Genomic DNA, 25675 nt, shown 5'->3' with positions numbered 1-25675 from the left:
CGAGTATCAATCTCGGCCGGCCATTAAATCCCAAATCCTGACGGATTTCGTGGTCAATTTTTCGCCATCACTCGTCCCCTAGGTAGAGAAGGAACTTTTACTAAAATCAGGCATGTCCTCCGGGGTATGGACCCTGTTCACAGATGGTGCCACAAACGTCAGAGGATCCGGACTCGGTATAGTCCTAAAGCCACCCGTCAGCGGCATAATCCGACAGTCCATAAAAACCACAAAGCTAACAAACAACAAAGCCGAGTATGAGGCTATGATTGCAGGTTTGAAGTTGGCGAAGGGCTTGGGAGCCGAGGTTATCGAGGAAAAATGCGATTCGCTCCTCGTGGTAAGTCAAGTGAACGGGAGCTACGAAGCCCGAAAAGGCAGGATACAGAGGTATCTAGATAAGATCCAAATCACGTTGCGCCGCTTCAAAGAATGGACCTTAGTCCATGTACCGTGAGAGCAGAACAACGAGGCCGATGCCCTGGCGAACCTGAGATCGTCTGCTGAGGAGGAAGACCTGCTCCCCGGAGCTGTTGTCTAATTAATCAAGTCCGTGGTCAAGGAAGGTCATGCGGAAATTAACTCCACCAGCCTAACATGGGATTGGAGAAACAAATACATCGTTTATCTGAAGGATGGAAAACTGCCCGCAGATCCAAAAGAATCTAGGGCCTTGTGAACTAAAACGACCCGGTTCTCGCTCGACAAAAATGGGGCCTTGTACAGGAGAACTTTCGATGGCCCTCTGGAAGTATGATTGGGACTGGGCGACACGGATTATGTGATCTGAGAGATCCACGAGGGCACCTGCGGAAACCACTTCGGGGCAGACTCCCTAGTCCGAAAGGTAATCAGCACAGGCTACTACTGGGATAACATGGAAAGGGGCGCCAAGGAGTTTGTCCAAAGGTGAGACAAGTGTTTGAGATTCGCCCCCATGATCCACCAACCCGACGAATAGATACATTCCATTTTATCACCATGGCCATTTATGAAATGGGGAATGGACATCGTTGGCCCATTGCCAACGGCACCGGGTAAAGCTAGATTCATTCTGTTTATGACTGATTACTTTTCGAAATGGGTGGAAGGGTAGGCCTTCGAAAAAATAAGAGAGAAGGAAGTAATCAACTTTATATGGGAACACGTCATATGCCGGTTTAGGATCCCATCCGAAATAACATGCGACAACAGGAGGCAATTCATCGGGAGCAAGGTAACACAGTTCCTTGAGGACAACAAAATCAAAAAGATCCTTTTAATGCCATACCATCCGTGTGCGAACGGCCAGCCCGAATCCACAAATAAAACCATCATTCAAAACCTGAAGAAGAAATTAGAAAGCGCCAAGGGAAAATGGCGAGAAACGCTGCCCGAGGTACTGTGGGCATACCAGACAACTCCAAAATCAGGCACAGGGGAGACACCTTTCTCTCTAGTGTATGGTGCTGAAGCACTAATACCAGTAGAGGTCGGGGAACCAAGCACCAGATTCTGGCACACCAGCAAAGAATCAAACCACGAAGCCATGGCAATGACCCTCGAGCTGCTTGATGAAAGACGGGAGGCCTCGCTGGTTCGGATGGCCGCCCAGAAGCAGAAAATTGAAAGATACTACAACAGGAGAATGAACCTCCGATATTTCGAAATCTGAGACTTGGTCCTAATGAAGGTTACTCTCAACACCCGAAACCCCAATAAAGGGAAGCTAGGCCAGAATTGGGAAGGGTCGTACTGTGTCCTCGGGATAGTTGGCAAAGGCTCCTATAAGTTTGGCACCATGGAAGGCGAGCAGCTCCCGAGCAACTGGAATGTGTCGATGCTCAGGTGGTATTACTGTTAGTGCATCCGATCATGAAACCCCACAGGAGCCCTTGAGCGAACGTCGCACTCTTTTTCCCTCAATCAGGTTTTTTATCCCGAAATAGGTTTCTTGCCGGCAGGATTCTCCAACGAGGAGACGTACGTGCACTCCCTAAAGAAGAATTTGAAGGGCCTTCGAGACTCCTTTTGCAGTCAGCCCAACCTTGGGAAAACGACGAAAGAGGCTCTAACATGAGGCAATGCACCGGGCCAAGCAGCCCGAGGAGCCCTACCCACGCGGGTCGAGCTCGCATCAACGGGACAATATGTATTTACAAACTATGTTTACGTCAAGCGATAAAGGATATCTTTTCGGCATTTCTCGCTTCGAAAAAGGCTATTTCGGCATATTTACGGCAAAGGCCTCTCCGCCGAATATGTCCCGAGATACTCGGAGACTTAAACGGTTCAAACGCCTACACGACCCCAGGCTCACAAAGCCCTCACAATGCAACTCCGAGTTCATGAGAAGAGGTCTTCAAGCTTAAACAAACTCGATGACTTGGAGACTGTCGCCAATCGCCATGCACTTGAAAATCCGAAACTGTAAGACCCTAGCGGGCAGACTCGGCCTAACCAGATCTATTCTACACAAACTGTAAGACCTCAATAGGCATGACAACCTGTAAGACCTCAACAGGCATGAAAATCCCAAAGTTTAAGCTATACATTGCATTTGTAAGAATCCCTAAAGGGCATACCCTCGATGTAGACGCCTAAACTATCAATTGGGATAAAAAATGGCTATGGCCAAACGCATATGACTACGGTCAAAACGGCTGATACAACCAAAAATAACGCGACTCGGGGACGCCCGACTGTCGCTAAAAATTGTAGGTCACTACTCCGAATATACTTCGAAAAGAACTGGTTAAAACAGGCTTCCCTCAACAGGCAAAAATAAGCTCCGACCATGTCGGCTCCAAAATGCAAGAGCGTCAATCTACTCGACCTACGAGCTATGAACCTTATGAGGTGCTCGAAACAGAGCCGACAATGACTTGAAATTGAGGTTCCTCTGGAACCGACAACGGGTCAGGAAAAAATAATCTAAAAAGACCTTAACGAGCAAAAACAAAGCCTACAAAAAACAAACCACGGGCAAAAACAGCATACGAGCCATTGTCGCCAGCTAAGCAAGCCTACGGGACTCAAATTGAAAGGTCTCTACGACCAAACAACATAAGAGCCATTGTCACGATCTAAAAAATCTTGACAACTTGAGGATTAAAATGAGCTCGAATCCTAACCCGATTCGGAGATCGGATCCAAAATAATTAACTATGCAAGCCTCCGAGCCACATACTAAAAGGTGTCAATGATCCGACGACATAAGTACCATTGTTGTCGGCCAGAAAATCACGGAAATTTAAGGGTCGATTACAGCTCGAATCGCAATGCAACTCGGAGACTGGACCCAGAAGCTACAATATGCCTAAGGGCATGGCATAAGTACCGATGTCACCGACCGAGTAAACCTCTGGGCCACGTGTCCGTACGGTCACTTCGACCCAGAGCACAAAGGGTCATCATCATCCGCCCATGCAGGCAGGAAAGAGCTTGAGGGTCAATTGAAGCTCGAGTCACAATGCGACTCGGAGACTGAACCCAAAACAGTAGGAATGCCAAATGCCCAAGGGCAAGAAGTAAAAACAACTACTACCTGCCCGCACGGGCACAAACAATTCGAGTACAAGAAGGCTCAAGTCGCAGCCCGACTCGGAAACTAAGCCTAAACAGCTGGGCCAAGCACAAAGGCCCCAGCACCTTCTCGCGCCAAGGATCGCACTTAAAGAGCCCCCGGGTCTGATCGATCCGTTACGGACCTATGAAGATCTCGCCAAACACCAAAACCAGCCTGCCCGATCAAAAGCGACAACAGAAAAAAGGTATAAGAGAAATAAAGCTTCAAGTTTCTTCTTATATATTACATGCGCAAAAAAGCGCATTTTCCACCTACAGGCATGCCCTACGTATATCAGAGACAAATCGACAAAATGACAAAATGTACATTCTACGCTAAAGGGCTACAGCTTGTCAAATTCGTCCTCCACAGCGTCAACAAGAAGTGGCTGAGCGTCATGCTCGTCTGCCCTTGCTCGGGCAAACTCCTCCGAGAGAACGAAACCCCTTGCACCGACCTCCTTGAGTACCTCTCTCCGAGATCTACAACGAACATATTCCTCGATCCTCTTCTCCCGTTCGAGGTCTCTCTTCAGCTCAGCTTGGGCCTCAACAACATCTTTCATACGAATCTCCATCTCACAATCAACCTTGGTTTGGCTTAATGTCGCTTCTGCCTGGGCATCAATTATCTCGGCTCTGACCTTCGAGAAATCAGATCCAAGTTTACTAATCATATTCGCTTGAACTTTGGCGTTATCATGAGTCAAGCTGAGTTGGACCTTGAAGGCAGGGACCTTAACTGAGGTGCTCATTTCCTCTAAAGCTCGAGCCTGCACTTGAGTCCTTAGCTCCTCGCAAACAACTGTGATGCGATTGACGTCGCCTTTGAGGTACTCCAAGGCCTCCGCCTTTTTCTGCAACTGATACGGCAAAAAGGAGTTGGTCTTACGGTTAGAAAGGAGCGAAGCACATACTACAGGAAGTTACTTGCTCCATCAAACAACTCTCATAGTTTGAGCTCCGGTACGCCTCATATCGCCAATGTTGCAGCTCAACTTCCTTCTCCTTGCTAAGAAGCCTAAAGGATTCGCCCTCATCCAGAATCTTCTGGGGCTTGGCCCCTTGACGAAGCAGCTCAGACCTAAGCCTATCATAGGCTTGCACAAGAAAGGTTCAATAGAGGGAGGAGGACACGGGATATAGGGAAACTGTGCATAAACTCACCACAAAGTGAAGCCGACGGACTTCCCCGAAGTCAGAGCCACTCCTGTTGATCCTGCCCATGCGGCCCAAGAAGAACCGACCTCGAGCACGGCATGATCGCTCAAAGGAATCGTCAGCCGGGAGTCAGGCACTCCGGGAGCAGCAGACTCGGGCGAAGCCCCTTCCTCGATAATGTGAGCACGACCAGCACCGCTAAAGGCTCTGTCACACCGCAGGTGCCGATCCCTCTTATTTGCCATCGTCCCTCGGCCTGGAGGACAACGATCCCTTCCCCTCTTCAGAAAAACATTGCCTCATCCCAAGGAACTGTCCGATATCTGAAAACAGCGAATCCAGTGCAATTGAAAGTGGAAAGTATCTATGGTATAAGAAGGCAAGACAAAGGCGGCATACGCACATACTTTGGTATTACGCCCCCATCTGGTACGAAGCACAACTCGCCACCTGCGCTCGCTGCAGGACAAATGGGTCACCAGCCTCTGGACCTAGCCGAGCAGATCATGGACTTCACCCGGCATCCACGAAGTTGCTGCAACAAGGGAGACAACATTATTACTCAACTGGTTTTTGCTATATGCGAAATCTGAAAAACGGCGTCTCACGTGCATGATTCCACCCTTAGGGAAATGGCAAAAACTCCACAAGGATAATATCGGTCGTCCGGACCTAGATAAACCAATTGGCCCACTCTCGATCCCCGCCTTCCTCGTCATCAACAACAAAGGGCATGGACGAACGACACCTCAGAGTTAGATGGCCTTGATGATGAAAGGATCGATATAGCCTGACAAGATGGTCAAGCGTGAATTCAAGCCCGACTTTCTCCGCAAAGAATCTCGTCATCAACACCGTTCAACAAAACGACGGATGAATCTGTGCCAGGGTAACCCGATACTTCGAGCAAAAATCAAGAACAACCCTATCAGGGGGCCAAATGCGAAAGGGTATAGGTATACGCTCAAAAATACATCAGTGGAGTTCGGATGCCCTCATCTGGGGAAAGCACCTGTAGTGTTATCCCCTCGCTACACCCGTAGTACCTCCTCGCCATCTCCAGGTGTTCCTCTCTTATCAAGGACGTCGTATCCAGAGCAAAATCCCTCGGTTCCTGAGTATCAGGAGCAGCTCCTACGTCCCCTGCTGGATTGTCCCCGAAGTGGTTTCCATGACTATAGTGAAACTAACAGGTCAAGGAAAGGGCTTGCACCAACATTTTTTGCGCCTAAAGAGATGAAGTACCCCGAGCCAAAGCAGAAAGGGGGCTATCTAAAAATAGTGAAGTCTTGCAAAGGAGCTGAAGCCGCCCCACATATATGCGAGAAGCAACAATGATTCGCCTACCTGAGGCAAGGCCAGGGAAGCCAACAACCTCGAAATATATTGACGGATTGGTACCCGATCCAGAAAGCACCCTTCAATGAGGAGTCAAGACTTGATGGGCCATTCATATTACCTCCAAGCTCGAGGCAGCACTCTGCATCAAGAACCTCCGGCCCAAAGAAGTTGGACCTCGGTAAGCTTTAAATGCAGACACTCGACGCAAGGCAAGCACCTGGTCTCGTGATCCCCTCTTTCTGAAAAGAAGAGTAAACATAGGAAGCTCCGATCGTGGAAGTTCCACAAAGGTCCGAGGAAGCGCCAAAATATAAGCAAACTCCTCAACAAAAGTCAATCTTATACATTCTAAAAAGGATATCTACATCAAGATCAATATGGACCCCCGGGTACTCGAAGACGACCCTCATCTAGGATAACGTTCCCGAAGGCCCTAAAATTCGATGCATGATCTCCGAACAACTCGGAGGACCTCGATAGCCCGAACCTATCAGATCAATCCAAGATTGGTCCGAAGCACGACGATGGCTTTGGAGGAGAGACATGTCGATCAGCAGAAGACCAGATTGAATGCTTGCGCTCAAGTCAGATATCAGCGGTCAACGAGTAAAAGAAGGCATTCAAAGAGCCTTGAAGGGCATGAGAGCATACAGAAACAAAGCAAAGTAAGGAAAGCAGAAGTCAGAAAAGTATATTCTTATTCATAAAAATTTGCGTACAAGCAGCCCTCGAGGGGTCGTTACATACAATTACAAAAGCCTACATGAGTCTATACCTAAAGCGGAGGAATAGAAGGATGTACATGTGATGAAACTCGGACGCCCGATCCGCCCTCGAGAGTCCATCTCCGGTATTATCATCCTCGGGTGCCGCACCCACGAGCATATCCTCGAGGGTGATTCCTTTGACCTTCACCTCCCATAGGTTCCCAGCTCAATCCCCTGAGGGATCCCCCCTGGAGAAGATGATAAGAAGGAAAAGGCAAGCAAGCAAATGAAGGCACTAGGATAGGAAAAACAAAGCCAAGGTACCCCCATTTATAAGGGATTACAACATGGTCATCTAGGCTTTGGAAGACTGATCGATGGGCGCAGTTAATGCGTCCATAAAAAACCGAACCGACGGCGGTACCTACACTATGGGAAGCAAGAATCAGGGAGTGCAATGAATGAGGTCGAAAAGCACGAGCCTGTGGATGTCCAATCACCATGAAGCTTATGCCTGGGGTCGCATCATCGATATGGCATCGCCGAAAGAAGGTCGAGGAGTCAAGTGTCAGAATCATTTCACATCACTTCTTTATGGGAAATTCGAAGACTATCTGTACGCGGCGAAATCGGAAGACTTGATTTCTCGCTATCAAAATATTTCGGAAGCATGCCCCGGGACCCCGAGGGCGGGAGGCCGCGATCGAGTTCTCGGCCTCGGTGCCCGTCAAAGCCCGACTCGAAGGAAACAAAGAACGAAGTCAGGATAGAGGGATAAGCCCCCTAGGAACATAGCTACATATGACAGGCTCGGGCTATCCGGAGCCTATGCTGAGGCGTCACGTCAAGCCATCCCATCGTCGTACTTTGTAATTAATCTCCACTTGCTTGTAGCCGAGTCTCCCCTCCTATATAAAGGGGAATCTCCCTACCTTGTAAAGGGCTGATGTTGCTCCATTCTCTTCACAAGTGCAATAATATCTCTCTGTCCCTTTTCTTCTAAGTTGTTCGCCCTCACTGGCCCGAGGCCGCTTTAGCATTTATCATTCTCTTATTTGTTCTTCACTACTTTGTTAAATATTGGTAACATAGAGCTTGCTCGTTCATATCCCTGCCTGTTATCCCATTCCCGACTGCTCCCGATAGTTTGAGATCGATACAAAGGCCGACCCCAAGGTCCCATCGGCCATCTATGCACCCGGGCAACAACCCCCTTTTGGTTTGATTACTGCCTCGTTTTAGCTCGCTTTTCATCATTATACTTAGCATTCTTAGCATCAACTGCTCTAAAAACTAGCCCAGGAATAGATCACGTATTTTTAGAATCCCATTTACAAATCTAAGTGTTGTTACTATTTTCACGGTAAACATGCCTGTTTCGCTACTGTCCAGGTATTGTTGCTTTCGAATCTGTATTTCAGCCTAATAGGTGAATTTTTGGAATTATTAGGATTGGCTACTAGCTCTTCTTCATTTAATTGCTTTGTTAAGTGTTTAAATCTGAATATTTGAGTTTGAATTGTCTGTTGTGTATCTGCTGGTTTTGTTTTGAACTGTCCTCTCTTTTAGACTAAAGAACCGTTTATCCTGTAATCATGTTCAAATGTTTAGATCAAGTATGTATAATTGCTAAATTGGTGTTGCGAATTCCTTCTCTATTAAGCTTTGAAATTATCAGTAGGTTAAAGTTGGATATTCAAATTGTTAGAAGCTAAGAGATAGTTTGATGTTTACTATTGATAATTTGTCAATGTTAGCGTTTCATTTGTAATCCCATAGATCTATTGCTCAAGTGTTTTGAAGAATCTGGATGTGCTTTTTCGATTGAAATAAGTTCCGAAATTGAAATAGGTTCTGAAACTGAAATCCTCAGATTAAATGAAATAATGAAAGCGTCAGTATCAAGTCATGAGTTTGTTTATGGCTTGAGCAGATTTAAAATTTAAAGGAAGCTGAGCGTGTCCATCCGTATATTGATTGGCTTCAATTGAGCTAAACCTTTAGTTCTGAATTTGTTGGAATCAAGCTTAAAATAGCGTTCCCATGTTTGTGGTAGATGTATAAAGTCAGTTGGTAATTTTATGTTCTCAAAGTCTCATTTGGTTCAACTGGTATGAGTTTAGGCTAATTGTTGATGAATTTTGAATTACAACATCTCCTCCAACCCAATACATGGCTCTGTAGCTCTCAACTTTCACACACGATCTTGAATATAGAAAAGTAATTGATTTTATGAACATCTATAGATTGCTTTAATTGAGTACAAATCTTTTAAAATAAATTAAGGTGTGCCATATACAAATAAAATTCATAACCCATGGCCCTCACATTAATATTGACTTAGTGAAGAAAACATTTTTTAGACATTCGTAGTTTGCTTTAGGAACGTTTATAATAAAATCATCATAGCTACGGGTACGGTTCCCGTGACATAGTTGTGATACCTAATTTCCAAATCCGGTGGTACATTTATGTGACCCGGCCACAACTTTTAATAACTTAAATAAATTAAATATGTTGTAGATCGTGGGTACAATTCCTGTGACATGATTCGCAATGTGTATCAAACAAACAAGTGTACGACAATCGTAACTTGTTCCAGAATAATTCCATAAAATAATTAAAAGCGGTTATAAAGCTAAAAATGCACAATAGGTTTAAAATGTGTAGTAAATCAGATAATAGGTCAATTGATAATAGTTAAAGCGACCGTGCTAGAAAAATGAAACCCGGGAATGCCTAACACCTTCTCCTGGGTTAACAAAATTCCTTACTTAGAATTTCTAGTTCGCTGACTTTTAAAAATAAAGTCAAAATTTCCTCAATTTATGATTTTAAAATAAACTGGTGACTTGGGACACCAAATAAACTATTCCAAGTGGTGACTCTGAGAAATTAAATTAAATAATCCCATTACGATTAATGTCACTTTAATTGGACAAACTCCCATATACCCTCGGGTGTAAAATGGAGGTGTGACAGCTCTGGCGACTCTGCTGGGGATAAACTACCCAGAATTTCCAGTTCAGGGTTCAAAAATTCGAGCTTAGAATAATTGTTATAGTTGGAAATTGTTTATTATTTGATTTTCTACATGCTTGGGCCTAATGTGCTAAATGCCGTTTTTTACCGCTTTGATATTATTTCAACTTTATATAAACTGCTGTGAAACATTTCTCTTCTCATCTCCGGGGAAGTGCATGCTGGCGTGACTTCTGTTCTGTTAGTGTCATACCCTAATTTAAAAAGATGTTCGGACAAGTTACAAAGCTGGATGACCTTTTGGTACCCAGTACATAGCCCCACCGGCTCAAGTTGTCCGCTCGGGTGCACAAGTCTAGAACAACAAACCCAGGTTTTGAACCTAGAATAACTCAGCCTCATGCCGGATCCCTAGTAGGAACGCTTGTTTGCATCATGTGCTTTTGACTTTGGGGACTCAACACAGGGGTTGGGTCCGTCTAGGACAGGTGCACCCGAAGTAAAAAGACCATCCTAATGCATCTTACGTGCTACTTGCGCACCTGTTTGTTTCGGCTTGCATGTTGACCGGCTTCTAGAATAGGGAAAGAAAATAAAAAAATAAAAATAAAAAAATAAAAAGAAAACTAGAGTGAGCTAGGAAAGAGAAAATTCACCAGGTTGTAAAAAACTCAAGTATTTAAAAATCTTGAAACTCTGCCGAAATTCTGAAAAAAAGAAAAAGTCATTTCAAAATGAGCCAAAATTTTCAAGTGCCATGATTCCCTTGTTCCGTCAAAACTGACCGACCTACGCGCGTCTGATTCTCACCGGATGTGAGACGCATAGACAAACCTCATCAGTTCCGACCCCAATTTTCAAAAAAAAAAATCCAAAAATATTTTCCATTAGTTCTTTCTTTAAAAATCTTTCCTTAGAAAATTTAAAAAAAAAGTAGTTTCCTTCTTTCTGAAGTCTTTCATATGGAAAAAAAAAAAGAAAAATCAAAAAATCAAAATCCAAAATACAGGTTTCCTTTATTTTGAAGTATTTTTCCAAAAAAATCAAAAGAAAATCAAAAAAAGAGAATCCAAATATATATATATATATATTCCTTTCCTTCTTTAAAAGTTTTTCTTTCGTAAATGTCAAAAAAAACTAGAAAATGTGAAGTCCAAAAATATTTTCGTTTTTATTTAGAAGTACTTTTGTAAATAAAATAAATAAATAAATAAAACTCAGAAATCCAAATTATTTTTTTTAAAAAGTCCCTCTTTCGAGATTAAGGGGCAACATCCAAAATCCAAAAAATATTTTCTTTCTTCTTTAGAAAAAGAGAAAACAAATGAAAATTCAAAAAAAAATATTTTCCTTTTACTTTTGAAATTCCCAAAGTTCCAATCAAAAGCAAATGAATTTTTATAAGTCTTTCTTTCAAAAATAAAAGAAAAAATCAAAATCAAAATTTAAAAAAAAAATCTTTTCTTCTTTTAAAGCATTTCTTTCGAAAATTCCAATAAAAAAAACAAACATAAAAATCAAAAAATCAAAAAAAAAATAATATGTTTTTCTTTTGCCTTAAAGCTTTCACGGTATGAGTTTTATAAAAAGTAAAGAAAAAAAGAAGAAGAGTTAGCTTATTTACTCCATTCTCAATCTTCTTGAACTACGCAAGATCTGATTCATGCGCCGTCATGATACGTAGGCAATCCCCATCAGATTCGATCATAGCTATAAAATAAAACTGAGTGAAAAATAATTTGAAAAAAGAGAGAAAGAAAAAAAATTGAGTGAAAAAGAAAGAAAAGAGCGAAAAAAAGAGGAGCGACAAGAAATAAAAAGTGACAAACAAAAGAGAAAAAGAGACTACCAAAAATAAAAGAGCGGCAAAAACGAGATGAAAAATCAAGAGTAATTAGAGAGAGGCAAAAATGAAGAAAAGGGGTGCAGATTGATAAAAAGGTTAGTAAGGCCGGGATGAAACATGCAACCGTTCAAACACATGATAGAAATGTTTAACTGTTTAGGTGCATTTGCATCCAATGTGTGATTTCCTATCTGCTAAGTGTCTCAAAACTAACAAGGCTATTGGGTGTGCAAACTAGCCTTGTTTTGTTGGTTGGTTTTGTTGGTAGTCTTGCCTCCCCTCTTTCACAAGATTCAAAGGCACAGATGGCCTCGGCAAGCAATCCACCAATCATCGGTCCTGAGGATAGCCCAACATCGGCTATTCTGCAGCTAGAATCAGCAGTTGCTGAAGAGAATAAGATGTTGTGTCTCCGCATATTGGAAATGTGGGAAGCCTGGTCTAATGGTAGGGAACCTTCAAGTGCAATTCCTGAGTTCCCTGAGTTGATCCCCAGGTCAGGCGAGGTTACCAATGCCCCTATGTCCAACCCTCTCATCCTATGCGGGCACCCTCCAATGCCCTCCAATGATCCTGGCATTCCTTTTGTGGTTCGCACCCAGGCACAGGTTTCAAGGGCACCGCCTACAATGTTCATCTTTCAGGGTCTACAACTTCAACCAGAAATAACCTATGTGACCCCGTACTCCTTCACTCAACCTCCGCAATATGATCGCTCGGTGGAGCAAGAAAAGGTTGTTAAAAATCCCGAGCAAGAGGAAATGGCTCGGAGATGAAGAGCCTAGAACAAACCTGAAAAACATGCAAGGTATGAGTGGCCAAAAGAGTGTCTCATACTCTGACCTCTGTATGTTTCCCCATGTTCACTTGCCAGCTGGCTTCAAGATGCCAAAATTTGAAAAGTACGACGGGTATGGAGACCCGATCGCTCACCTAAAATGATACTGTAACTAGTTGAGAGGCGCTGGTGGAAAAGAGGAGATGCTAATGGCCTATTTTGGAAAAAGCCTCACCGGAATCGCTTCTGAGTGGTATACGGATCAAGAAATTACTCATTGGCACATGTGAGACGATATGGACCGAGAATTTGTCCGCCAGTTCCAGTATAATGTGGACATCGCTCTCGACAGAAACCCTTTGTCCAATTTAAAAAATAAAACTGCGGAAAGCTTCCGCGAATATGCTGTCAAATGGCATGAGTAAGCTTCCAGGGTAAAGCCTCTAATGGATGAAATTGAAATGGTTACAGTCTTTCTACAGGCCCAAGAGGTTGACTACTTCCAGAACATGATGTCTGTTGTGGGTAAGTCGTTCGCTGAGGCTATCAAAATTGGGGAAATAGTTGAAAACGGTTTAAAAACAGGTCAAATCTTGAGTCATGCTGCTTCTGCTCAGAATGGTTCAGAGGGTTTGATGAACAAAAATGGGAGTGAAGAGGGAGCCATGACGGTTTCAAGCTCGAGGGGGCCCGCAGGTCATTCAGCCAATCATATGTGCCTCTTATCGTCCCACAACACTATTATCCCCTTCAAGATGCTGCTTATGCCATGGCACCGCATCCCTATGCGTTGATGAAAGTGCAACCTTACCCGCGGCCACAACATTATCCACAAAGCCGAGCTACACCTCCCAGAAATGCCCATCCTTACCATGCTCCATATAATCCTCAGACAAATGATCCCCAAATCAATACTCGCCCAAGAGAGCCTTTTAAAAAGAATCAGTTCACCCCTATTGGTGAATCGTATTCAAGCTTGTTCCAAAAGCTAATCAGGATAGATCTATTGCAGCCAGTGGCCCCGAACCGGCCGAGCCCCGAGTCCCCAACACAACAAGCTGATGCTAGATGTGAATACCACTCTAGAGTAGTAGGATACAATACAGAGAACTGTTGGGCCCTTAAAAGGGCAGTTGAAGACTTCATTGAAGCTGAAAGAATCATTTTTTGAGATGAAGAAGTTCCTGATGTGATGAACAGCCTGTTGCCTGCTCACAACGCTGGGTAAATAGTCGGAATGATTTGTGAAGATGAGTAATTTGATCCGGCATTGAAGGCTATTGCAGCCATTGCCGAAACAGAAGAAAAGCCAAAAGACGGTCGCCAAGCCTGAAAGTTTCCCATCAGACGGGAGTCTCGGTAGCCAGTCTTGCTATCCTTTTTGCATCCGGATTATCTCAGGGTGTGATCCAGATATTTTACTTTATTGTCTTACTTTCCGATGTAAACCCTTCTATCTTCAAAAAATTGAAAAAAAAATCAAAAATCAAAAATCAAATGAAATTAATATTTCATTGTACAAGAATGTCTCTTTTCTTAATCTTGTCATTTTTCTTATTCTCTTTTTAGTGCTGTTAAATGCATATTTCAATAACATGACATGCTTGCGGAGTTCATGCCTAGATCCTAAAATGTTGTCAAACCTCGAAATAATGAATCAAGAATTAGATCGCAATGAAGATAAGTTTAATGTAATAAAACAAAGAGTTGGAACAACTGAAGGAAAATTTTTTCCAGATTGGAAAGGTCTATACATTGCAACAAGAGTACTGCCAAAAGAGTACGTTGTACTTGGGACACATCGAAGGAAATGTCCCTGAAACAACTGTCAATACAAATGTAGTCAAAAGGTACTATGTTGGATCCTTTATATAGCACTAATGTTCTCCGATTGGGATGTCGAAGGCTTTCTTTCTCACTATCCAAATATTCAACCCTTTGCGAACCCTTTGAGACGGCTCCCATTCTTTGATTACCCTCTTTGGAACCTGAAAGTTATTATTGAAAAAATGATGAACGAAAAAAAAATGAAGAAAAAGAAAAATACAAAAAAGGAAGAAAAGACAAAGAAAATGAAATGAAAGAAAAATGAAAAAAGAGGAAAAAGTAAAGGAAAAAGAAAGAGAAAACAAAACAAAATAGAAAAAAACAGAAGAAAAACTAAAGAAAATAAAAAACAAAGTTTCCTGAACTACGTTCGACTTGATTCCGAAAGGATATGTAGGCAGCCTTTCTGGGGTTCAGTCACATCAAAATAAAAATCCAAAATTCCCCAAAAGTTGAAACTGGGGCAGAAGTTACAATGGTTCGGCGATGGTTTCGACTAAAATGTTCCAAAGATGTAATTCAATCCAAATGCTTTTTACCCCAAATCCTGTTCAAGTCCTACCGATCAATCAATGAGAATGTTCAAGGATCGGAGAATGCAACTACTTGGGTCTGATACAATCAATATAAGAGAAATAAAATGAGAGAGTCTTATTAGTGAAAACCCACACGGGCACCATAAGGCGATGGTAAGCAGAGAAATTGAAAATGAGAGAGTCTTGTTAGTGAAAACTCGTAAAGGCGCCCCTGATCGAAAAGAGGATCCTCGCAACCATCACCATCAACAGAGTCCTGGCGAGGTTCCTCAGTTTCAAGGCAAAGTTGTGATGAATTTCTGAGAGTCGGACGGTTTACACAAATCAGGCATCCAGCCCAAAAGGCATGTCATGTTCATTGAAGTCCGCATGCACTCCAGATAAGTCCTTCTTTCTTCTCCCCGAAAGGGATACCTCTCGTTTAAATTAATTACCTGTCCATTGTTTATATTTCTTTGAATTCCTTTCGGTCTAACTCTATTCCGGAACTGAGACAAATAAGGGATGGCAAAACTGATTTACAGGGTTCTCATTTGATGCAAGCTAATGTGCAACAAGGCACCCAGCCTCGTTAGGGGCATCAAGTCGACCTCGACTGGCCATGGTGGCCGATGCTTCGAAATCAAAACTATTAGAAGGAGAAAATCAAATTGAAATGCCCATAAAGGCAAAATGAAGTTGAAAAGGTTGAGTGCCATGTGGCTAACTGTCTCGGCAAAAGTTTGAAAAGCCAAGGCATAAAAATGCTCTGAAGCTAAAGTTGGAAGAAGGAAGCCAAAAATGAAAGGCCTACGAAGGCAAAATAAAGCTGGAAAAGGTTAAGTCCCACACGACTAGCCGTTGTGACAAAGTTTGAGGAGCCAAAAGTTCCCTAATGCTCCGAAGTTAAAAAAAAAGAAAAAAAAAAGGAAAACAACAAGTCAGAAGGGAAAGGCCCACAAAGGCAAAATAAAGTTGAAAGCTTGAGTCCCACGTGACTAACAATCATGGCAAAGTCTTGAAAAATCAGAAGTTCTCCAAGGCTTGAAATGAAATCAGTCCTTAGGGAACAAGCAGTTGCAGTTGAGATCCTCATCAAAGAAATCAGACCAAGATCAAGTGATTGAAATAATCAAGGCCACAAAACCAACCACTGTTTCAAACTGACAAATTGTTCTTTGATTTGAAAACAGAAAAATAGGTGCAGTCCAAAACAACCTTGCAAGAAGCAGGTGCAATAAAAGCAAGGTACGCAGAAACCAAAACGGGTCTGCAGCAAAAGTTGACTCGAAAAGGGAAGTCCTTTTTAAACTCTTCATTCATTCCCCTAAATAAAATGAAAAGTGAAGTAAAAAAAAGAGAGAAGGAGAAAAAAAGAAAGAAGAGAAGAAGAAAATTCAAAATTATGTTAGCCTAGGGTCTCCAATCTCTAGCTACGTTTTTCCAACATAGGGTCTCATTCCCTAGTCACTGCCAGCATAACCTGGTAGCCTTTTCCAGTATAGGGTTGCACTCCCTAGTTGATCCCCAGCATAACCCGATGACCTTTTTATTTCGGCATAACCCGATGACCTTTCCCGGCATAACCCGTGGACCTCCCCGGCATAACCCCAGGACCTTCTTTTTTCCGGCATAACTCGATGACCTTTCCCGGCATAACCCATGGATCTCCCCGGCATAACCCGAGGACCTTTTTATTTTCCGGCATAACCCGATGACCTTTCCCAGAATAACCCGCGGACCTCCCCGGCATAACCCATGGACCTTTTTCTTTTTCGGCATAACCCGATGACCTTTGCCGGCAAAACCCGTGGACATCCCCAGCATAACCCGAGGACCTTTTTCTTTTCCGGAATAACCCGTTGACCTTTCCCGGCATAACCCGATGACCTTCCCCGGCATAACCCGTGGACCTCCGTGGCATAACTCGAGGACCCTTTTTTCTTTTTCGGCATAACCCGAGGACCTTTCCGGCATAACCTGGTAATCTTCCCAACTTGGGGCCTCTGATCCTCATTTGATTGCATTTTAGATATAGGGTCTCCATTACCTAATCTCCTTTTCTCAGGGATACACAATCCTTATTTTAATTGCTTTTAATTGCTTTTAATAAAGAAATAGTTTAGATTTTGTTACAATAACTCACAAAATTTTCATAGTGAAAATTGGGGCAGAAAAATTTCATTCGTTTGTTTGCTTTGGTGCCTGAACAGGTTTTTACCGTGAGGCACGAGGTTTGAGATGATTAAAAGAAGAAGGCTCAACCCAAATAAAAGAAAAGAAGAACAATAAAAGAAGTTGAACTCTAAGTGTAGAGCGGAGAAAAGATGCGGACTGCTCAAGATACGATTGAAGTCACAAGCTTTGCATGTCCCTCCTTGATCCAAAAAGCTGAAGGAGAATGAACCAGCGGTTGCAGCTATCGAGCATCAAGATTCGGATCAGAGTCTGCAGGAAGAACCAGTTAAGACTCAAGATCAAGCTTTAGAAGGTTTATAGATAGGAATCTTGTAACTCATAGTTGATAAGCTTAGTTATGTTTAGCTTTTCATCTTTCATTTTGGTGTAATAAGGAGCTCAGCAAGTAGAAACAGCGGCAACAACAGTTTCCCAGTAGTCCCGACTACCAAAACTTTCCAAACTACACTGATCTGATTCCTTTATAGCCAAGGATATGTAGGCAACCTCGGAAGCAAGTTTGGTCAAATCTTTCAAAAACTGCTTCCCACGGAGTACTTAAACAGGCAAAAATCGCTCGTAACCACTCACTTTATCTTTGCCCGAAAACTCTTCGTGTTTCCGAGCACAGAGGGGCGGCTGTGAGCACGTGATTTTTGCCCTATGTAAAATACTCCTACAAATTAAAGAAATAGATTTTTTCCCAATTGTTTGCAATTTTATAGGATTTTTATTAATTGTTTGTATTTCTGTGCATGCTTACTTTTATTAAAATCATGAAAAATACCAAAAATACCATGCATTATATTTAGATTTTGTGTTAATATTTTAGGATTAATTAATTAATTAATTGCTTTATTAAAAATGGAAATTACAAAAATAGCTCATTTTTACATTCTTAGCTTTTAAGTTTGAATTATTAAGTTTTCTCTTTTAATTTAGGATCAACTAATTTTAATAAATATTATGGTTAGATAATTAGCTTAATTTATAATTTGAATTAATTTAGGAATTTATTTTAGGTTTTTAATTAATTAAAGAAAGAAAAAAAACAAAAAAAAAAAGGAAATTGAAAAGGGCTAGTTTTAAATTCAATTGTGCCAAACATTTTAGAAGCCCAAATTTTCCCCCAACCCAACCCAGACCGCGGCGACCGGACCCAACACCCAAGATCCGGACTCGTCTTCTTATTAAACTAACCTAATTTCCTAGACCCCTAGACCTAGAACACAGATCCGCCACTGAACACGAGGAGACCCCCCCCCCCTCTGAATTTCGATCTTCTCCATCAAAATTAATAGCGGCTAAAAAAACCATCCAGCGATCCTCTTCTTTTCCATTCCAAAACCAGCGAAATCTCACTCTCTCCCTTCCATGACTTGAGCTTCAACCAACAACCAGACCCCAAAACCAACAGCCCTGAGCTCCCCTCCTTCATTCTGAGATCTAACTCCTCACCCTCCCTCTCTTCCTCGAAAAAACGCACACACACGCCCCATCATATACATTTGGAATAGCCTAGAAAGAGGGTCTGAAACTCGAAAAGCTGAGATTCAGAAACCAAACAATAGAGAATGAACTCTGAAACGAAGAAGAAAAAGCAATAGAATTCTAGTTGTATTTTGCACTCAAAACAATTCAAAAGTGATAGTTGTGTCGAAGCTACAGTTCCTCTCATATTTCTGGTTTTTCCAAGCGAATTCAATGGTGATCTATTGTTTGTTCGCCGCTGATTTTTGTTGAGTCCGTGTAGCTGAGCTTTCTAGTTTCTTCTTCACCTTTGTTTGATTCCATTTTTGCATGTTTCGCTACTGTCCAGGTATTGTTGCTTTCGAATCTGTATTTCTGCCTAATAGGCGAATTTTTGGAATTATTGGGATTGGCTACTAGCTCTTCTTCATTTAATTGCTTTGTTAAGTGTTTAAATCTGAAAATTTGAGTTTGAATAGTCTGCTATGTATCTGCTGGTTTTGTTTTGAACTGTCCTCTATTTTAGGCTAAAGAACCGTTTATCCTCTAATCATATTCAAATGTTTAGATCAAGTATGTATAATTGCTAAATTGGTGTTACGAATTCCTTCTCTATTAAGCTTTGAAATTCTTAGTAGGTTAAAGTTGGATATTCAAATTGTTAGAAGCTAAGAGATAGTTTGATGTTTACTGTTGATAATTAGTCAATGTTAGCGTTTCATTCGTAATACCATAGATCTATTGCTCAAGTGTTTTGAAGAACCTGGATGTGCTTGTTCGATTGAAATAAGTTCCGAAATTGAAATAGGTTCTAAAACTAAAATCCTCAGATTAAGTGAAATAATGAAAGCGTCAGTATTAAGTAATCAGTTTGTTTAAGGTTTGAGCAGATTTAAAATTTAAAGGAAGATGAGTGTGTCCATCCGTATATTGATTGGCTTCAATTGAGCTAAACCTTTAGTTCTGAATTTGTTGGAATCAAGCTTATAATAGTGTTTCCATGTTTGTGGTAGATGTATAAAGTTAGTTGGTAATTTTATGTTCTCAAAGTCTCCTTTGGTTCAACTGGTATGAGTTTAGGCTAATGGTTTATCAATTTTAAATTATCAGCATCTCCTCCAACCGAATACATGGCACTGTATCTCTCAACTTTAACACACCATCTTGAATATAGAAAAGTAATTGATTCTATGAACATCCGTAGATTACTTTAATTGAGTACAAATCTTTTAAAATAAATTGAGGTGTGCCACACACAAATAAAATCCATAACCCATGGCCCTCACAATAATATTGACTTAGTAAAGAAAACATTTTTAGGACATTCACAGTTTTCTTTAGGCACGTTTATAATAAAATCATCATAGCTACGAGTACGATTCTCGTGACGTAGTTATGATACCTAATTTCCAAATCCGGGGGTACATTTATGTGACCCATCCACAACTTCTAATAACTTAAATAAATTAAACATGTTGTTGATCATGGGTACGGTTCCCATGACATGATTCGCAATGTGTATCAAACAAACAAGTGTACGACAATCGTAACTTGTTCCAGAATAATACCGTAAAATAATTAAAAGCGGTTATAAAGCTAAAAATGTACAATTATTTTAAAATGTGTAGTAAATCAAATAATAGGCCAATTAATAATAGTTAAAGTGACCGTGCTAGAATCATGAAACCCGGGAATGCCCAACACCTTCTCCCTGGTTAGCAGAATTCCTTACTTAGAATTTCCGGTTCGCAGACTTTTAAAAATAAAGTTGAAATTTCCTTGATTTGGGATTTTAAAATAAACCAGTGACTTGGGATACCAAATAAACTATTCCAAGTGGCGACTCTGAGAAATTAAATTAAATAATCCCATTTCAATTAGTGTCACTTTAATTGGACAAACTCTCATATACTCTCTGGTGTAAAAAGAAGGTGTGATAGCTCTAGCGACTCGAGGATATAAATGTGTGTGGGGGGGCGTTGATTTAATCGCCGAGATTGAGAGGATGACGACCCTAGAAGAGGAAGTTGCGGCCCTGTTTCCTTCCGAATGTGAGTCTAGCAACGACTCAGGAGGTAATGGAGATGGAGGCGAACTCCCTGAAGGGGAGGAGGCCGTTGGAAACCCGGAGTTTATGGTCAAAGCTGCTAAAAGTCTACTTTATGAGGAGGCCGTCGAAGGCGTAGCTCCGGTGATAGATTAAGGTTTTCATTTCCTTTTTGCCTTCGTAAGGGCTCCAAATGTAGGGTTTGCAATTGTACATTTACGAATATTTTTATATGTGTGTCAATTTTTTATCTTTTTCTGTTTTCCCATTGAATGACTTGTGACATTCATTTGGCAATTGATCCGAAGTTGTGGGTCTCAAATTTAGACCCTTGGGTTCCTGCTACCGTCGAGCATTTCGCAATGGTCGAGAGTCGACTTGTAAGTTTGTTGTGTTTGCTCTGAGGCCATTTGCGCGGATTTTTTAGATTCTCACGTGTCGGGTCGGTACGACCTTTTAATGTAAGTTGGCGTCTTAGGCTTTTATGATTTTGCTCTTTGGCATATTCAGTTAACTGCTTCGGGCTCAGTCTCCGAATTGGGTTTCGACTCGAGCTCATTGATCCTTAAGTTTTTGAATTTAAAATTGGCCCTTAGGCTCTTACGCAATAGGTCGGTGCGACCTCTCATATGAGCTGACGATAATGGCTCTTATGCATTGAGTCAGTATGACCCTTTATACGGGATGGCGACAATGGCTCTTATGCATTAAGTCGGTACGACCCTTTATATGGGCTGGCGACAGTGGCTCTTATGCATTGGGTCGGTATGACCTCTAATATGGGCTTTATTTTTCCCTTATTAAGGACTTTTTGAAATTGTGTTTGCCTGACTCTTTGACGGTTCGATAAAAACCTCGATTGTGAGTCGCTATGTGACGATGAACGAGTATCTCGGAAGGTTTTGCTCGGTGGCTGAGTGTTTCGAATCTATAGTTTGGAGCTGACATGGTCGAAGCTCCTTTGCCTATGTCGAGGGAAGCATGCTTAACAAGTTCTTTTCGAAGTATTTTCAAAGCAATTGAATGCTTGTGTTTGTAGTGATGGTCGGGCGTCCTCGAGTCGCGTTAGTTTGGACGGAGCCTTATGACCGTGGTCATTTTTAATTCCCGAATAAAGTAGTTTTAGTGGCTATACCGAGGGTATGCCTTTTTAGGGGTCTTACAAGTTTGAATATATAGCCTTAACTTTAAGATCAGGGTACTGCCTTCGGGTTTTTGATAAGTCGATGAGGTGGCGATTGGCGATAGTACACGAGACATTGTTGGTTTCTTGACGCCAGTCCCCGAGTGTTCGGGATGCCAGTCCCCGAGTGTTCGGGATATTTTTTAATTCTAGAGCCATTTTTGCAAACTTCGTATTGCCTGATTAAGGGCTTACAAGTTTCAAGCTTCCGACCTGGAGGTCATATGGCTTCGAGTTTTTTATGCCAGTCCTTGAGTGTTCGGGACATTTTGGGCCCTGAAGCCATTTTTGTAAACTTGGTGTTGCCTGATTGAGGGCTTACGAGTTTCGAGCTTCCGACCCGGAGGTCATATGGATTCGAGTGTTTGATACCAGTCACCGAGTGTTCGGGACATTTTGGGCCCTGGAGCCATTTTTGTAAAAAATAGCAAATTTATTTGAAACGTGAAATGCTTTGACGGAGGGGAAATTATTATTTAATTACTTGATACAAGTATACATGTCCTCGTTGTCAGGGGATCGATTATTCTATACATGCACGGTTCGTTCAACTGTTTGGCCCGGTACATCATTTTCCTATCGAGACCTCATTTAGCATGTATTGGCTTCTCCGAGGAGGTGAACTTCCGTGGGGGATGCCCCCCAGTGTTCGAGGTTGATTGAAGAGAAGCCTTGAATACTTGTTGAGTCTTACTTAGGTAGCATGTAGATGTTTCCTCATTAAAAACCTTGTCGATAAAAAACCCTTTTTTTGGAAGAAAAGCCCGATCGAAGGAAAAGAGTCCAACACATGCCTTCGAAACCTAGGGCCTTTGAGCTTTTAGCAGTAATAGCGTTTGAGCATTGATACATTCCAATTGCTTGGAAGTTGTTCTCCTTCCATGGTGTCCAGTTTGTAGGACACTTTGCCAACTACCCCGAGGACGCGCTACGGTCCTTCCCAGTCTTGACCTAGCTTTCCTTCATTAGGATTTTGAGTATTCAAGGTGACTTTCCTTAGGACTAAATCCCCGATTCCAAAATGTCAGAGATTTGTTCTACTATTGTAATATCTTTCGATCCTTTGTTTTTGTGCGTCTATCCGGACCAGCGAGGCTTCTCGCTTTTCACCTAATAGTTCGAGAGCAATAATCACGGCCTCATTGTTCGAGCTCTCAGTGGTGTGTCAGAATCTGGAGGTAGGTTCTACGACCTCGACCGGTATCAAATCCTCGATGCCATATACCAAGGAGAAAGGTGTTTTCCCCGTGCTTGACTTTGGAGTTGTTCAATATGCCTAGAGCACTTTGGGTAATATTTCTCTCCATCTTCCTTTTGTGCTTTCCAACTTCTTCTTTATGTTTTGAATGATGATTTTGTTTGTGGACTCAGCTTGGCCATTTGCACATGGGTGGGAGGGTGTTGACAGGATCTTTTGGATCTTGTTGTCCTCGATGAACTTAGTCACTTTGCTTCCGATGAATTGCTTCCCGTTATCACACGTTATTTCGGAAGGAATTCGGAATCGACAAATGATATGGTCCCAGATGAAATTAATGACTTCTTTTTCTCTTATTTTTTCCAAGGCATGTGCTTCAACCTGTTTTGAGAAGTAGTCAGTCATAAATAAAATAAATTTAGCTTTACCTGGTGCCGTTGGTAGAGGTCCGACGATGTCCATCCCCTATTTCATGAATGGTCATGGCGACAAAACTGAATGTATTTGTTCATCGGTTTGGTGAATCATTGTGGCGAATCTTTGGCATTTGTCGCATTTGCAAACAAATTCTTTGGTGTCCTTCTCCATGTTGTCCCAATAGTAGCCTGCCCTGATTATTGTTTGAATTAAGAAATCGGCACCGGAGTGATTTCCACAGGTGCCCTCGTGGATCTCTCGGAGCACATAGTCTGTATCTCCCGGTCCCAGACATACTGCTAGAGGGCCATCAAAAGTTCTTCTATAAAGAGTTCTACTTTCGTTGAGCGAGAATCGGGCTGCTTTGGTTTGCAGGGCCCTCGACTCTTTTGGGTCTGTGGGTAGCTTCCCGCTCTCCAAATAATCGATATATTTATTTCTCCAATCCCATGTTAGGCTAGTGGAGTTGATCTCGGCGTGTCCTTCCTCGATCACTGATTTGAACAGTTGAACAACAAATCCGAAGAGTCTGTCATCTTCCTCGACAGACGATCCCGGGTTTTTGAGTGCATCGACTTCGCTATTCTCCTCTCGAGGTATGTAGACCAGGATCCATTCTTTGAAGCGGTGCAATGTGATTTGAATTTTGTCTAAGTATCTTTGCATCATGTCTTCCCGAACCTCGAAGCTCTTATTTACCTGATTTACCACCAGGAGGGAATCACATTTTGCTTCAACGACTTCAACTCCTAGGCCTTTGGCCAATTCCTGACCTGCAATCATAGCCTCATACTTGGCTTCAATGTTAGTTAACTTTATGGTTTTTATAGATTGTCTAATCACGCCGCCCGTAGGTGGCCTTAGGACTATGCCGAGCCCGGACCCTCTTATGTTCGAGGCTCCGTCAGTGAACAGGGTCCATATCTTGGAAAATGTGCCCATTTTTAGCAAAAGTTCTTTCTCGACCTGGGGTATGAGAGAGGGAGTAAAGTCGTCTATGAAGTCTGCCAAAATTTGAGATTTTATAGCCGTTCGGGGATGATACTTGATATCATATTCCTCGAGTTCGATGGCCCATTTGGCCAGTCGACCCAATAATTCGGGTTTATGCAATATGCTTCGAAGTGGATACGTTGCTAATACGCAAATATTATGGCATTGGAAGTAGGGTTTCAATTTTCGAGACTCACTTATTAATGCAAGAGCTAGTTTTTCCAGGTGCGGATACCTGGTTTCAGCATCACCCAGGGTCCGACTTACATAATAAATAGGGAATTGCGCACCTTGTTCTTCTCGAACCAGTACACCACTTACCGCTATCACGGATACGACCAGGTATAAATATAATGTCTCATCCTCTTTTGGGGTGTGGAGCAAAGGCGGGCTTGTCAGGTATCGCTTTAACTCCTCTAAGGTGTGTTGGCATACCGGAGTCCATTCAAAGTTGTTTTTCTTTTTGAGCAAGGAAAAGAAATGGTGACTCTTGTCTGACGACCTTGATATGAACCGGCCTAGGGCTAATATCCGTTCGGTCAGTATTGATCTCTATTCCTCTGTTCAATACCATGAAGCCTAAGAATTTTCCCGATCCTACCCCGAAGGTGCACTTTTCGGGATTGAGTTTCATGTTGTAACTTCTAAGGATGTCGAATGTTTCCTGCAAATGAATCAAATGGTCCTCTGCGCATAGGGATTTAACTAGCATGCCGTCAATATAAACTTCCATGGACTTGCCTATTTGATGTTCGAACATCTTATTAATTAGGCGTTGGTATGTGGGCCATGCGTTTTTTAGCCCGAAGGGAATCACATTGTAACAGTACGTACCGTACTTTGTGATGAACAAAGTCTTTTCTCTGTCCTCAGAGTTCATCTAAATTTGATTATACCCCAATAGGCATTGAGAAAAATAAGGGTTTCATGGCCGGCCTTGGCATAGATCAAACGGTCGATGTTGGGAAGTGGGAATGAGTCCTTTGGGCACGCCCTATTTAGATCCTTATAATCTACGCACATTCTCAGTTTATTACCCTTTTTGGGAACTAACACCACATTGGCCAGCCATTTAGGATATTTTACTTTCCTAATAGACCCTATCTTAAGGAGCTTCGTTATCTCATCTTTGATGAATGCATGCTTTATCTCGGACTGGGTCTCCTTTTTTGCTTCACCAGTTTGTACCTGGGGTCGACACTTAGTCGATGGGTAGTTATCTCCGGTGGGATCCCTGTCATGTCTAAATGGGACCAGGCAAAGCAATCGATGTTGTTAGTAAGGAATTGAATGAGTTTTTTCTTGAGTTTGGGGGTTAGTCCCGTCCCAAGGTATACCTTCCAATCTGGGAGATTCTCGATCAATACGGCTTGCTCCAATTCTTCAATAGTTGACTTTATTGTATCCGATTCTTCGGGGACAATGAAGGTTGTGGGAGCGAGGAAATCCTCTTCATCATCCTCGAGGGTTTTTTTGCTTTCTAACT

The sequence above is a fragment of the Nicotiana sylvestris genome, chromosome 12, assembly GCF_000393655.2.
Source record: "Nicotiana sylvestris chromosome 12, ASM39365v2, whole genome shotgun sequence".
NCBI lineage: Eukaryota > Viridiplantae > Streptophyta > Magnoliopsida > Solanales > Solanaceae > Nicotiana > Nicotiana sylvestris.
This window is presented reverse-complemented; position numbering follows the sequence as displayed.